This window comes from Thunnus thynnus, chromosome 22 (assembly GCF_963924715.1).
Source record: "Thunnus thynnus chromosome 22, fThuThy2.1, whole genome shotgun sequence".
NCBI classification, from domain to species: Eukaryota; Metazoa; Chordata; class Actinopteri; order Scombriformes; family Scombridae; genus Thunnus; species Thunnus thynnus.
Window position 1 is genome coordinate 12966692 of NC_089538.1, and position 15589 is coordinate 12982280.

The 15589-nt window shown below is 37.4% G+C and overlaps 1 long non-coding RNA gene across 4 annotated transcripts in view; it reads right to left on the reverse strand.

The window, feature by feature from the left end:
* LOC137174346 (uncharacterized) overlaps positions 1-12557 on the reverse strand; it is a 146297-nt gene extending 133740 nt beyond the window's left edge. For all 4 annotated transcript variants that reach the window (XR_010925344.1, XR_010925341.1, XR_010925342.1 and 1 more), the window contains exon 1: positions 12419-12557. This is a non-coding gene — a long non-coding RNA (uncharacterized lncRNA). The remainder of the gene's footprint in view (positions 1-12418) is intronic.
* Between the last annotated feature and the right edge of the window lie 3032 nt (positions 12558-15589).

The following is a 15589-nucleotide window of genomic DNA, read 5'->3' on the forward strand; positions in this document are numbered from 1 at the left end:
TAGACATCTGCAGATAGAAACAGATGAAAGCATGGGGAGTTAAGAGATAATTAGAATAGTTAAAATTAAAATTTCTCTTTCAAATCAAACAAGATGAGTGGAAAGCATTGTTATCACAACTGCAATTATAACCTTTTTTTTGACTCAAACATAACTTAAGCATTTCATGTGATGTGCTACTTCAGTACATTTTAACAACAAATATTACTGAGACCACTACAGAAAATTGCAGATGAACATTTAATATCCAGGAATTCACATTATAGACACTACCACTGATTATCCCTGTGACAAATTGGCCACAATTTCACACATTGACCATACACAGTGGGTCCAGACGTACTAGGTTTTGACCTAGTCTTGTTTCAATTCATATTGTGTCATAATTTTAGGGCAACACTGGAAATGGTAGTGATTGTGATAAACAGTGACAATCAAGAGCAAAAAATTCATTGTGTTTCCTCTAAGCTGCAAAACACCAAAGTAGTTCTGACAGATATTTTTTTGCCAGGAGCCAATGCAAACAGAACAATAATGTTTTTGGCCATGTATCTGAATGTACTGTGAAAGAGCATGCTGTCATGTTGCTCCCATTTTCAAGCAATATCCTGAATATGTGTCCTAAACTTTGCTACTCATAAATATTTCATCGCTTGCTAAATTGATTAAAAAATCCTGTCAACTTGTAAATTTTAAGGCAGCAACTGTGGTCATATGGAAAATTTCCTCTCTGTCTTCAGCTTGATGCTGAAAATGTCAAACATGTATGATAAACAATGATCTTTCTCCTCGAATTTTGCTGACACAAATGAGTGAAAATTAAGAGGAAATCTGTAACGCTTAAATAAGTAACCCATGAGAATCTTCTCTCATTTACAGTTGCATTGTTCAAACATGCATCGTTCTTTTGCAATTTATTTACTTCTACCCATTTTCTACTGTATTAATGCATTTCAAATGATGTCGTTTTTTGATGCACTGGACTATAATTGTCAATTGTCCTGTTTTCTTCTTCCTCTCACCAACAGAACAACGTTCCAGCTCTGTACACGTGTACAAGCAAAAAAATATCAATTTTGATCATGACAAACATGCATTTTCCACAATGCCAATAGGTTTTGAAAGATTTTCACAAGCCCATTGGTCACATCACTTTTTCAACCCAAAGCGGGTGATAATCCGACGCTAGTCACATACCGAACGTAAAATATTTCCAAATACCTGATAGACCCAAGCTCACCAAGTTGTGTTGTATTTCCCAACGAGGTCTGCTTTGGCATTTGTGTTACTATTACTATGTGTAGCGACATAGACCTATGTGACTGTTCCAAGGTTTTCAGCAGACAATGATAATATAACAAAGAGTGTTGTCTGTGAGCATGTTTCTGGTGATGACATATAAATATAATATGTTTGTCATTTATTAAAATTTGATCTCAGCTCTGCAACTCCCTTTTGGAGCAGCTGCATACATCTTCTCCAAGATAAAAAAACAAAACAAAACAATTATGTCAGTGACTTGTCAGAGTATGTGTTGTCAAACAATCATGTCACGTCAATGACGGCTAGTGCTCCCAGTGGTCACATAAGATCAGCAGCAAAGGCTTTTCGAGAGGTGGGATCTGTATCTCCTGGAAGCCTCTATAGCCACAAATGTTGCATTCAAGACCTCAACAGGTCATAGAAACAAACTAGTCAAGTTATACACTTGATTCAGCTGTTTTATTGCTTGTTTTTAAATATATGAACCCACTCCATGGAAAGCAATATGCAAAATGAAACAAGGCGCATTGTAATACAAAAATAAAGTTAATTGAATTAAATTAGAGCTCTGTGAAGAATAACATCTGAGGCAGAAAAGATTTACAATTAAATATGTGCAGTAATATTTAATCACTTTTATTAATTGGCTACTGCTAAATAAAGAACAGAAGGCATTTGGAGAGAAAAATGTCTCCAAAAGCTATTAAATGAACAAATGAATAAACTGCCTGTCTAGCCAACATGTACATTGCATACTTCTATTTATGATCAATTATTCCCCAAATAGCCATCATCATTAGTCAGCAGTCAACAGTTGGCTTACGCAGCCAGTATTTCAGACTTGAATAAGAATTCATGAAAACAAAGAAATTGCAGCTTTAAGGCCGTCTGTGGGTTTCAGACCCTTCAAAGAAGAAACTGTTTCAGAAACAAGTAAACAAGCACTAATTGACCACTAAGACTCTGCGGGTTTCCAGTCTTCATCTCTCTATAGTTAGTGACGAAAAATGAATTGTGTGTCAGGCCTGTATTACTCACTCTGTGATCCCAAACCAACTTGTTGAAGGATTACATTACCAGCCTCTCTCAAGTGGGGATGGCTGCTGCTTGGCTCTTCCTTGTGCCTCTCTGGCTTTGATTTGAGCCAAAAGAGCCACAGGATACAGCTTCTAAGGCATTAGCATTCTCAGCAGTCACCCAGCAAAATTTCAGATCACACTAGTTTAAAGTGACAGGGTGCTTAAACTACAGTACAAGGGGGTAAGAAACAACGGCCCCCTGCTAACTACAAACATATTATGTAAGGAACAGTGATGGGCTTGTGCCCTTTCATCTGCAGAAGTCTGTTTCATACAGTATTTCCCAACACTATAGTGTTACACCTCCTGGGTATGGACATGCTAATGCTGTTTAAGCACTGATTTTATGATGTGGTTCTACGCAATTAAGATAATGTGTTGAAATTGGCCGAGGAGTCGAATAATTGATCTTTAACTCATTGTCCAAGTGTTGTGCATCATCCTTATATTGGCAAGACAGACAAGAAAACCACCAATGATTAACTCAATGAGGCTGTTTATGTTGTGCATACATACCCTGTTAGAGGCAAAATGGTACAAACTGGTATCCACCAATGCTACGCAAGATATGCCTGTACTGTGTCAGATTTTACCAAGTTGTTTCACATCAGCAGATACACATGAGATTGTAGCCCCTTTTTAGGCATTTTATCCAATCTTTACAGCAGCACTTTATTTGTTAAGTTAATTTTAGCTCCACTTTTTCAAACTACAATCATCTATCTAGTATCTATCAGTAGTTTTTATAATGATTTTCAGTGAGTTTTCAGTTTGGTTTTCTGACCTTTAGGCCTTTTCTATTTTAGTTTTTATTCTATATATAATAATGATAATAATAATACTATTAATAATAATAATAATAATAATAATAATAATAATAATAATAATAATAATAATAATAATTACATTTTATTTATAGAGAGCTTTTAGCCATATCACATGGTCTTCATCATAGATAGAGATGGATCTGTTGATAGGTAGTCTCAGTAGCTGTTATGATTTCACCTATAGCATTTTTAGGGCATTTTGTCCATGCTGTAAAACCATATAATATAGCTGAAAGGTCTGGAAAAAGCTAGTAAGTGGACCTTGAGCTGTTATGTCAAACAAATATTTTCAAGGTCAAGAATGAACTTTCATGCTTAGTTTTAGTTTCTAGTATTAGTTTAGTTTAGAAGAATAAAATACAACATAATATATTTTGAATTTGTATCTCACAGCACCTTTTACGTTTTTCTGGCGTTTTGCGGACTTGAGTAATGTCAGTGTTCTGTGTGGGAGTGGGTTCTGTGGATTTCCTCTGTGCTGCTGCACACTGTTTAAGATTTTCCAGCAATCAGGGGAACAGATTTAAACGTAAAGAAGGGAAAAAGAAAGGAAAAACTAACAAAAATGGCTTCTTGTTACTTAAATTACTTACATTTCTCAGTCCATTTTAATAGCAGTTTTTGTGTTTGATTTTATTTCAATTAAAGAACAACAGTTTTGATGGGCTGTACCAAGTTTTTGAGGAGGTCAAAGTTCAGTTGTGTGGAAGTGAACACATTAGGGTCTCTTTGTTGTTTGATTGAACCAGTAATGAAGGCTTTGCGTCTTCCTGTGCCTGCTGACAGACGCACAAAATGGTTCTCCATGAATATGCCTCATTTTATAAAGCCATGCTTATAGCTACACCCCCTTTTGTCCAACTGGTATGATTGGTATCTTATTACTCCTCTTGTTCATAACCACCCTGTCCACAAAGTTTCATGTAAATCCATTTTGAAACATCCTGTTTACAGGCAGAGTGACTGGAAAACAGAGCCCCTGACTGACTCCACTGGTGAGAGTAATTTGGTGTAATTGCACCATGGGTGAAACCTTTGAAGACCCAGTTTACGTTGTGACTGAAACAATGATGATTAGGGCTTGTTCACACGTCAATAGTGATTAGGAGAGAAAGAACATTTAAAAAGCAGATCTTCTCATCATGCAAAACTCAGTACCCCAGTAGTTTTAAAATCATTTAATGTTGCATTACTAAATATTTATATATTATTGTATTGTTTCTACATTTCCAACAACCACAATTGTCTAAATAATGAACAAAGAGGGTGATAAATATACTGTACAGATGGGACACAAGAATATATTTACATTTTAGCTGCAGGGTAAAACTGTTTCAGTGACAAACAATATACCGCATGAGCCGACTCGAGGGTTGAAAGGCGACCACATGATATAGATTACCTCTAGAGAAATCTGGGCGCCCATTAACACTGCTGTTTGATCTCAATGGCACAAATTGATCCAAGGTGAAGAAATTGTTGTGTAATTATGATTGATGATGACAAGAGGGGGAAATGATTTGTGCCTTTAAATTCTCAGCGAGAAAGTCGCTCTTTACTTAAAAGTCCACAGTAGGAGCTTCAGGAAGCTGTAATCAAGTGTGAAGAGTCAGTTGATTAACAGCTAAAGCCAAAAGATTAGAGGAACAGCAATGCATTTCACACTCCAGACGCTAGTTATTTGAAATTTTGGTTCACAAATACCTTTATTTAAAAAGGTGCAGTGTGAAGAATTTAGTGGCATCCAGCAGAACGTACTTGGCAGAAATAGAATATAACATTCATAGGTATGTTTTTAATTAATGTATATTCACCTGAAAATAAGAATCGTGTTTTCATTACCTTAGAATGAGCCATTTATATCTACATAGGGAGCAGCTCCTCTCCCACAGAGCCTGCCATGTTGCACTGCCATGTTTCTACAGTAGCCCAGAATGGACAAACCAAACACTGGCTCTATAGAGGGCTTTTTGCATTTTTCGCAAGTTTTGCGGCCACCATAGGTTATCTGCCATATTCTCTATACATTGAAAATGTATAAGCTTCGTAAATGTAGAATTTATGTCAGAGTTGCTGTATTGGATCATATTAGATTGTACAGGTGTAAATAATGAAGTGGCCAGTGAGTGTATATTTAAGATTTTATAAATCAGATAACAAAATATCTAATATTTGTTCTGTTTTTGTTTTTTTTACCATAAAAAGCATATAATGTCAGTTGTCATAATGATAACATCAGAATCGTTAGCTAATAGCTCCAGAAAGATTTACAATGATCTCGTGCTAAGATTTTTTTTTCATATTCATATCATATTATTATTTAAAGAATTGTGACCACGATATGTACTGATGCATAACAGCATGCTAAGATGCTCACAATGATGATGCTAACATACTGATTAGCTTACTTTAATGTTTATCATGTGTGACATCTTAGTTGAGCTTGTTAGCATGCATTGCTAATTAGCACTAAACAGCTGAGGCAGACACGAACATCATTAAATTTGCAGGTATTTAGTCATAAACCAAAGTATTAGACATGTCACCAAAAACAATAAATGTCAATATCATGGTGGTGCTAGAGGAAAAATCCAGGGATCATCAAAGTTAGCAGGCTTCACCCTCTGGCGATCATGACTGTGTGCAAAACTTCAAGGTGATCCAGTAGTTGCTGAGATATTTTAGTGTGGATTGAACAAAGTAGTGGGACGTTAGCAAGACAAGCAATATAAACTCGTCAGTGTTCTCTGGTGGACAAACTGTATCAAACAAAACTGTTCTTAAATTACCTCAGATATATCTTTGGTATTTCTGTACTGCAATATCTTGTTACAGTATGCGCCAATACCATAATATTTGTGATAAACCAATATTGGACAATAATTTAATACACACATAGTGTAGAGAAATTTAAACTAGATCCTGAAGGAACTGGATACACTGTTTGTGTAGGAAATTGACAATATGGAAAACATTAACACAACACATGCAGAACACATTAATACAAGTAGATTTAGGTTCACTGCCAGGGCCCAGGGCCAAACATTAGCGCAAACAAGAGGACATTTCATAAAAGATGCAGCCTGATAACAGATGTATTAAACATGAACATACATCTCCAGTAGCTCTGTGCTCTTCCTCTTTCATTGTTTCATCCAGAATAAAGGAAGAAATTCACACTCAAACTAGTCTATTTATGTTATTGTGTCAACATTGTCTCAATCTCAGGAGGAATATAGTGTCAACAGTCCAAATCTGTGACATATCTACAAATACATAAACATGTCTGAGACAAATAAAAATCCATGACTGCTTTTTATACTTTCCCACAGAGACCCGAGCCTTCAGCATCTTCTTCCAACAGCCTCAATTGAGCAGGAAAGATTTTTACAGTGGCGGGGCATCTGTGACTCACTGTCTAGAATAACTCTCTAAATAAAGAATAAAAGCAATCTGCTCTCGTTTCACTCAATGCACCTTTTCCTTCTCTGTTGCCAAGGGGATGACCAAATGCATTTCGTATGCAAGCTTTGCGCTCCACTGCCTCCTGAGCACAGAGCCGAATCATGTTCCACTTTAAAAACGTTAATTTTACATTTTTAATGAGTGGCTGATGGCTTAAGTAAGTGAGTACCGCTTACAAGAGAAGAAGTGATGTTCTGGAAATCCCCCTCCCCACACCTCCAACTCCTCATCCTGGATTAAATGATCTCATCTGGTGAGTGAAGGAAGGAGATGTGGCTTTATTGGTAGTCAGGGATTCCTGTTAAAAGAAACTAACTAAGGCAAACTATAGTTTTTACGTTACTCCTGCACACTCTACATGTAATGTGTTAACTTGCACTGAGTTTGCTGCAATGGAATCCAGTTAGTCAAGGAGACTCCCCAATTTCATGGCTGATTAGCCTGATGCCAGGATTATCTCTTGTTATTTTAAGGCAGATAATACAAGATTATGACTTAATGGGATCTGTGAAATCAGCTGGAAGATACCGGAGGCGTCTCTCAAAGAAATATCTGCAAAATGCAGTAAATGCTAGTCAAACTTTAAACTGCTGAGGTGATATAGTTGACCAAGACCCTATCCAAAGGGAATACTTGACACATAAATTATCTACAAATGAAGAGTTCAAAAGGAAAATGTTCAGCCACAGCTTGTAAAAACTGTGCCGCTTTTGAGCTCGAGGCCATCCATAATTTTTGTAAGCACCTTCCTATGACCGACTTCCCAAAGGCAAGTTAGCTGCCCAATGTTGGAACAAAAAGGTTTCAACGTGTCTCAGATATGAGCTAAGCAGTTTATAGCACAAAATTCCGCTCTTTTTTAAAGGTAATTAGCTTGAGCTCAATGCTGTCATATCCATAAGTGCAGCAGCTTTTGAAAAAACAGGGCAAGAAAACAAGAGGCCGGGCCTCCCCAGGGTCAGTGCCCACCACAGCCTGGATTATGGCACCAAAGGAATCCTGGGAAGCGTGTATTGATTTGGCCTGACACTTGCTGCCACATTTAGCTTAGCTGCTGCTGACTCGCAAAGGCTTCAAGCAGTTATCTGCCATATTCTCTACTGTCTTTAAAGAGCACTGAGAAATTACCTCATGCCATAGAAGATTTATCATCACATAATTAGCTCGGTGCACCTAACGGCAGATCTCTTTTGACTACCAATACAAGCTTAAAGTTCATGTGCACAGGACTATGCTTAATTAACTTGTTAGCATGAGCATGCTGTGACGAAAACACTGGCCTTTATAAACTACATTTGTTTTACAAATTGTCTGAGTGCTGTGCTGGACCATGATGTCCGATTTCTGCCGGGCAGCACCAACAAGACTGTGCAACACATCTGAAAAACAAATGCCGCTTAGTGTTAAAACTATCAGCAGAATCAGTAGAAGTATTTTTCTTTTCTTTCTTTCTCTTCTTGATGCAGTAAACTACATAAGTCTAAACAGGTTTTTCAGTTGGTAATGTGTTCACTTTGAGAGAGGGAAAAAATTCAGTGTGCCAACCAAATCTGCTTATGTGTGTGCTTTTGATGGACACTACTGTTGCACAATTCAATGCACAAATTAAAACATGCAATCCAATGCAAAACAAAGTAATTGAAAATGTTAGTGGGACAGTTATCAGGAAGATCTTGGAAAACCAATAGAAATATTAAACTTTCTCTTTGTTAACTCTAATTTACAAGAGTCTTCTGTAGTCGTAGGATGCACATATTGTATTGTTTTAACAGTTGTGAAATTGTACTAACTGTGCAGGAGTTCAACAATTCAAAAATGTACAAGTTTTGGGGTTTTTTTGGTGTTTTCGAACAACATCTCATTGTCATCCTCAGAGTATGCATCATGGAAGTTTGGTTGGATATGAGTGGCCTCCTTGCACTTTATCCAGCTGTCCATTGGCTCCTGGTCCATAATTTTGGCCCCTTGTTGTGACAGCTTTTGGTCACTTTAGGTCGGATGATGACAACTGAGCAAACTCCATGCTCTGAGGAAGACCATGAGATGTGTTAAAATCTATGGAAAAAGCAAGTATGCAGACATTTTTTCTTCAAAGCACATTATGTTGACTCATTGTACACTAATGACAATATCAGAATACTATATATGTACTGTAAATACGCTGATATACTTATACTATATGTACATATTGCATATTATTAGCATGAAGCATGGAAGTGTGACACATCTATACAGTTTTTCCACCATGTTCTTGTCTTTTCACACAAACCCCAACTGTTTCGATTTAAATATTAGCATCAGCTAAGCTAGCATAGGCTGTGCTAACAATTAGAGTTTAATCAAAATTATTGTCATATGTCTGTATATCCAAAAGGTAAATTATTGTGCTTCCAGATGACGTGTTTGTTAAAGAACTAGGTGCTTGTGTACAGTATGAGCATCTCCCAATCTGTGTTGCTCCTTATTATGCTTGTTTGCTGCTTAATTTCCATGATGTCTATTACAGTAGAGAGTGACTGCCTGCAGGATTAAGCATGTAAACTACACAATGGTGTATAAAGAATTGCCTCTTCTATTGCATGAGTTTGCCTACTGCTCCAGCTGTAAAGTGGTTTACAAGAAGCAAATGTCCTGCTACATTTCTAGACTGTTAGGCTCCCACAGAAAATGGCACAGTACTGAAATTATCAGTTCAAGATGAGGTGTTGAAGCAGCAGCAGCCATTTTAAAGCCAGTAACATTATATTTGTCAGTGAAATTTTGTCCAGTGTCATGAGCAGATTTGACTTCTCAAACGCCCAGAGTTCACATTTCTACTCAGCTGTAAGCATCTCATCGCCCAGCGTTGTTGCTCTGGATGATTCTGGGCAACTACTATGTGCAAAGAGCAACTCTTGGCAAATATTAGCCTGAAATCATCCAACACTTTACCCTTTGGAGCTCCCATTGGCTTTAAGTGGCCAAATGCCATCTTGTTTTATTTATGTTATGGCACTTCTGCGCCCTTCAGTCTGGCACTCTCTTCAAGCGATGGTATGAGTCTCACCCCTTTTCCCTCTACAACTGTCAGCTAGATATGATTTCTCTTTTTTATCGTTATGTTTTCCATTTAATTTAATTCTCTGGGCAACAGTTGTAACATCATAAGGCATCTTATTCTGCATTTCTGTCAGCTACAAATGCAGTTGTGGGACCGCGCTAGATGAAATGGGCAAAGACAGCTTCACAATCGCCAGGGGTGATATTCTAAGATCAGGCTGGAATCAGAAGTTTTGTCGGTTTCAGTTAACCAGGGCGCTGCTAAATGGCTTAAGCCAAGCATCAGTGCACCCAGCGAAGGCTCTGAGATATTGCTGCATGACAGCTAAAGTAGCTGGGTGCATCATGGACATGTACCCAGCCTAGAGAGCCCTCGGGCTTTCTCTTCTTCATGACTGACTTTTAAGTGTTTTATCCCTGGGACACAGCGATAATGTGCATTAAGATCAAGAACACTTATTTCAATTGCGCTTTATGTTTTATTCTGGCCTTAAATTCAGCAGTGTCTAGACTGAGCTTTTCTGAGAATAGCTCAAATAGGAAGATCCCCTAAAGAAGGGTGGATTTAAATATGCTAACATTAGTCTTCTCTATTATTTTGTTGTTGAGAGTGAATTGGTCTTTCTAAACTTATTTAAATAAATATAATATAATAAATAAAAACATGTTGTTAGGATGAATACACAGTATACTGAAAAATAACTCCTCTGTGTCCTGTACAGATATCTACAAAATGCTAAATGCCCAAAATTTTTCAGTACAGCAGTGATATTTTGTATGTCTGGGGTTTCAAACAATGTCCCCAGAGGAGAAGAAATATGCTCACAAATATTATTGATGCTGAATAACTATTTGGAAAATCAAATTTGTGACAAGAGTACAAAACAAACAGTCCAAATCCAATTTAACTTGAAGTATTGCAACATATGGGTGCAAAATGACTTCATTATTAATCCTGTGGAAATCACTTAAATGCTTTTGTAACATCTTTGTTGAATATACACCGTCTGTAAAAATAAAAAAATTAAAATTAACATTATCAAACAAATATCTTCACAACAATTATGGCTGAAACAGATTCAGACTATAAGATTAACATGTAATGTATATTGAGGGCCTGTATGAAAATATTTGGGAGTGGAGGTGGCCTGTCCCATATTTCACTGTTTAAAAAAAGCAATGCTTCACCAGAATTACTCATTAAAGGGGACCTATTATGCTCATTTCCAGCTATATTTTTATTTTTGGACTCCACTATAGTAGTTTTGCGTGATTCACTGTTCAAACTCCTTGTTTATCTTATATTGCCCTTTATGCAGCCCCTCAGTTCAGCCTCTGTCTCTTAACAGGCAGTTTTAGCTCATGTTAACATATTCATACCACGTCAAAATAATGCACAGTAAACTGTTACAGCTCATTTAATTGCGTAGCCCAATTTAAACCTTATATTCCTTAAACATCATCTTAATGTAAGAATAATACTACCCCCAGGCCACATTGGAAGTGAAACTGGAAATTACAAACAGTAATTTATGGCTGACAAAATGGTGAATATTCCGTCCACTCTCTTTTGTTGAAGATGTTTTTATAGCTACTGAATGAGTGAAGTGCACAACAATCGGCAACGTGTGATGTTGAACTCAAATTATATTATAAGCTACTGTATAGGACTCATTAATGTTTGCGTTTCCATTATTATGTAGGATAAAGTGATGGTGGGATGAATGACATAGAAAATAAATCTGGGGCGTGAAAAAGTTAAAAAAAAAACAGACCCTTCCCTGCTCTAACAAGTCTGATTACTCTCGCTTAATCCAAAAGAAGAATATATCTACCCATACGTGTCATTGAGCAACAAACGCCCACAGAAATACCTCTGTCCAGGTAACATGTTGTCACAAAGTGCTGCCTCATTTTTCATACAGCATTCAGAGCCCTCGCACCCTCCTGCACGCACGCACTGGTGATGATGTCAGAGGTAACATCAGTTAAAATCTATGAGAGTGCAGTGAAATGAACCCTAATCCAGCACTTATTATTGAGGTGCCCTTGAGTGTAAAGATGTGTGGGAAACTTCAGTAAATATTCTAAAAAAAAAAAAAAAAAAGAAAATCCAGAGCTGCAGCAGCTTGTTAGTTGGGGGACTCATTTAACATATTGAGACTAAACAATAAAAAGCAAAATACAAATAAACACCTAGAAGAACATTCAAGGTCATTTCAAATTCTTTCCAGATACTGAGTTCAAGGCCCCAAGCTCAAGAGACAAACAGAATATGAAAGCAGAGTAACATAACACCTGATAATGTGCCAAAATATTCCTACTCTCTGACACAATGAATTTAACTCTACGTAGGGATGTCAGTTTATTCTTATAAATACAGTGGAAAAGCTCCAAGTTCTGTCTCTACACCATGAGTGTTAAATCTCATCAGATCACCACATTATAAGATGTTTATTCCACTGGAAAATACTGACAAAAATGATCTTGATTTGTTTGGCGAGTGCAGAACAAAAGCAAAAATCAGTGCAATAAAGCAAACAAAACAAGAGTCTTGTTGCCTCTTTATCGTGCTGCCAAACACCAAACCAGACATAACTGATCTGAACTAACCAATCAATTGATCACTCTACCATCCATGCAGGCCCATGCGCTTGCTAGCAGGCTAAACCCAACCAGTACATTATACTGAAACATGGACAAACTTTATTTAAACTTAGAGAGAAAAGAACAAGACGCTCTTACCTGTGATGTCAGGAGACGAGTGCACGTGCCGGTCAAATGAGATTAAAAACATGAAGATTTGTAATTTGTGAATGAAAAATGTTTGAAGACCCCATGAAAGAGAGCTTGAACTTCCTGGAAATCTGTCACTTCCTGGATCAATAAGGTCATCCCAATGCTTTTCAGAGATCCCACCCCTTCTCCCCCTCCAAACAAATCCTGTTGGTTTGCTCCACCTACCATCCTGTTTCTAAAGGAAATACATTCAGGAAGTAAAGATATCTTATCATATGGAGCTTTGTGCTTTCACACAAAACAGTAATGTTAGTTCTGAAATATTTGAGATGCTCAAAAGAACTATTTAATCTTATGAGGTGTTCAATTAGTACCTGTAAACAAACATTTGTCTGTTAACACACACATTAAAGGCAAAAAATAACAAAACAACCCAGCAGCTGCAAGTAATATCATAAATGTATAGCTGTTTTCAACATGGTGGAAAAGAGTAAGTACAATATTCACAGTCAGACAAGTGGTCATGCATTTTGTTAGTGAAAGTTTCTGTTCAAGGCCAGTACGCCTCACTGAAGGCCAGACATCTGAGATACTACACCACAAATATTTACACTGATTCACGCCCGGATGGCTGAGAATAACTAATACATTTGCATGGCATTGTCTAAACTGAAAAGCATATTAATTAGAATAAGAAAAAAGAAAAGTTCAACACAGTTATTTCCTGCTAAGATTAATATTTCTATGATCAAATGTGAAAATTCCCTCCAATCATCAAATTCTTGTTTATCTGCATTATTCATGTTTCGTCCAGAATCAGTGAGCTCTCATGTTTCAGTAGTTGTCAGAGTGCATCTCTGTTGTATGAACTTGGTCTGCGTACCTCCCAAGTTCATTTCACTCCGAGAGAATTTGATTTGACGGGATGGTGAATTCAGACCACGCAATAAATCACTGCGTTGGCTCAGATTAACCACAACGAATAAATCATCTTGTCTGGTTTGAATAATAATCCTTTATGCACAGCTGAGCCAGAGATGGGGAAGATATGTTTAGTACAAAAAAAAAAAACTAATGAAAGAGAGGCAGGGAGACTTCATGTCTTCAGGGTTATGAAGTGAGCATCTCTCACTGGAGATGTTTCATTGATAAAAGCTCATGACAACTCCAGAGAGCTCAGCAGGATTTACAACATGAAACTCTATGAAAGGATCACAGAGTGGCTGTACTGTTATGTGTTGTTGACATGTGGATTACACTCATGCACTGTTAACTGGATTATGTGACAATTGTGTGCAGGGGTGAAGACAGAATTTACAAATATGTAACATGTGAAGAAGAGAGGGATGTGCACACTTAGGTCCAATTCAAACGATAAAGTCCAAAATGGGGTCGCTCTAGCGGCAGCCTGTTGCAGCAGCTCCTGTTAACTGTGCAAGTGGCTGCTGTAACACTGTAATTTCCCTTTGGGATTAATAAAATTACTTTATCCATCCGTCCATCCAACCAACCAAATCTTAGTGGGTCAGCTGTAAGGTGTTTACTGTGATGCAGCTCTAGGAAGTGTTACTATCAAGCCACCCAAGGGAAAAGGCATTTTTCACAGCAGACATTTTGACTTGTTAAGGTGCAGTCACATTACGTTTCTGTTCCACAAAATTTCCTCGTTCTCAGCCCAGAAACATACGTGATGTCACATTTCTGATGCGGATAATAGATGAATATTAACCGGAGCAATCAGAAGGTGTAAATTGTGTGTGAGAGCGACGCTACAGTCATAGTTTGTAGTTTGATATTGTGATAATGTACTAAAAATTGTGATGAAACATAGAATAATAACTTCTCATTTCCAAACGCAATGCAGAAGTGTTTCTATTGGTCACTCATACCATTGATGACGGCTCCATGGCATTAAAGTGTCCCATTAGGTCATAACAGTGTGACAGTGAGCCAGTACAAACAATACCAAGACTCTGAAACTGAAGCAGACATATGGAATTAAGCCATCATTCATTTTACTGTTTACGCCTGTGATTTTCCTACTGTGTGACTGTAAAAATGCACTTTTGTGATGACGTGTAATGAAAAGTAATGAGTCAGAGTTAAACACATTTCTGTGTTCTCACAACACAGAAAAATAAACATCAGTTTCGAAACACTGCAAAGGAAGCAGTGACTCATTAAACAACAAAGCAAAGGAGAGTTCAGACAAAGGTGATGATCATAATGAACTTGTAGAAGAAGGTTAAAAAAAACACTGTCTGACAGGGACGACTTCTTTGTATAGAACCTAGATTACAGCGAAGGCTCCACAGGCTTTGATTGATTTTGCATTTTTGCAGCACATATCACCATAATTCTACAAATGTTCTAAAAAAAAAACTCTTGTTTTTTTCTTTTTCATCACTTTCTGCATCAAGTTAGTAATTATTATTTTACAGTTGATTCCAGTTATCCATTCAGTTGTGTTTAGTTCAGTGTTAATGACTTTTTCATACACAGACGATCAAATGAGCAACAACCAACAAAACAATGTGACCAAAATCAATGTAAAAAAAAACATGTTAAACTGTAGAAACTAAATGAAATGTGTGCTAAGTGTTAACCCCTGTACGGCACCAGGCGAAGGACACTCAGCTGACTGAACAGATGCCACCTCCACACTGACGTCCCCTTTGATCCCTCAGTGTAAGAAAGTATCAGAGCGTTACAGAAATAAATGAACACAATCAAACTCAGTAGGAACATGTCAACAAACATGCTTCTTCATCAGAGGCTGGAGGTCAAATTAAAGTCTGTGTGGCCTTGTTGCACAGTGACCTCTAACCGTCACGCCGAAGAAGAAACCCCAAATAAAGCAACAGAAAAAATGTAACAAAGAAACTCTCCGATCCTCAGCGTACTTCCCAAATTCATAAACATCAGTAGTCAATCAACCCGGACACGCAGTGTTATTTTCAAAAGGAAGTGACTTCCACAAACGAGCAGCTGTATTTTCTATTGTTATATTCTGTTTTGGTTAGAGATCCCAACACTATTAAAGAGGATTCACCTTAACCCAGTTGGACCTGCTTTTGTCACAGCTGAGGGGTTTTCTACAAGAACGATTGGTGGGGTTTTGTATACACTCACGCTCGACTGCTCACATTATCTTTGCTTCACGTGTTCCCCCGCGAG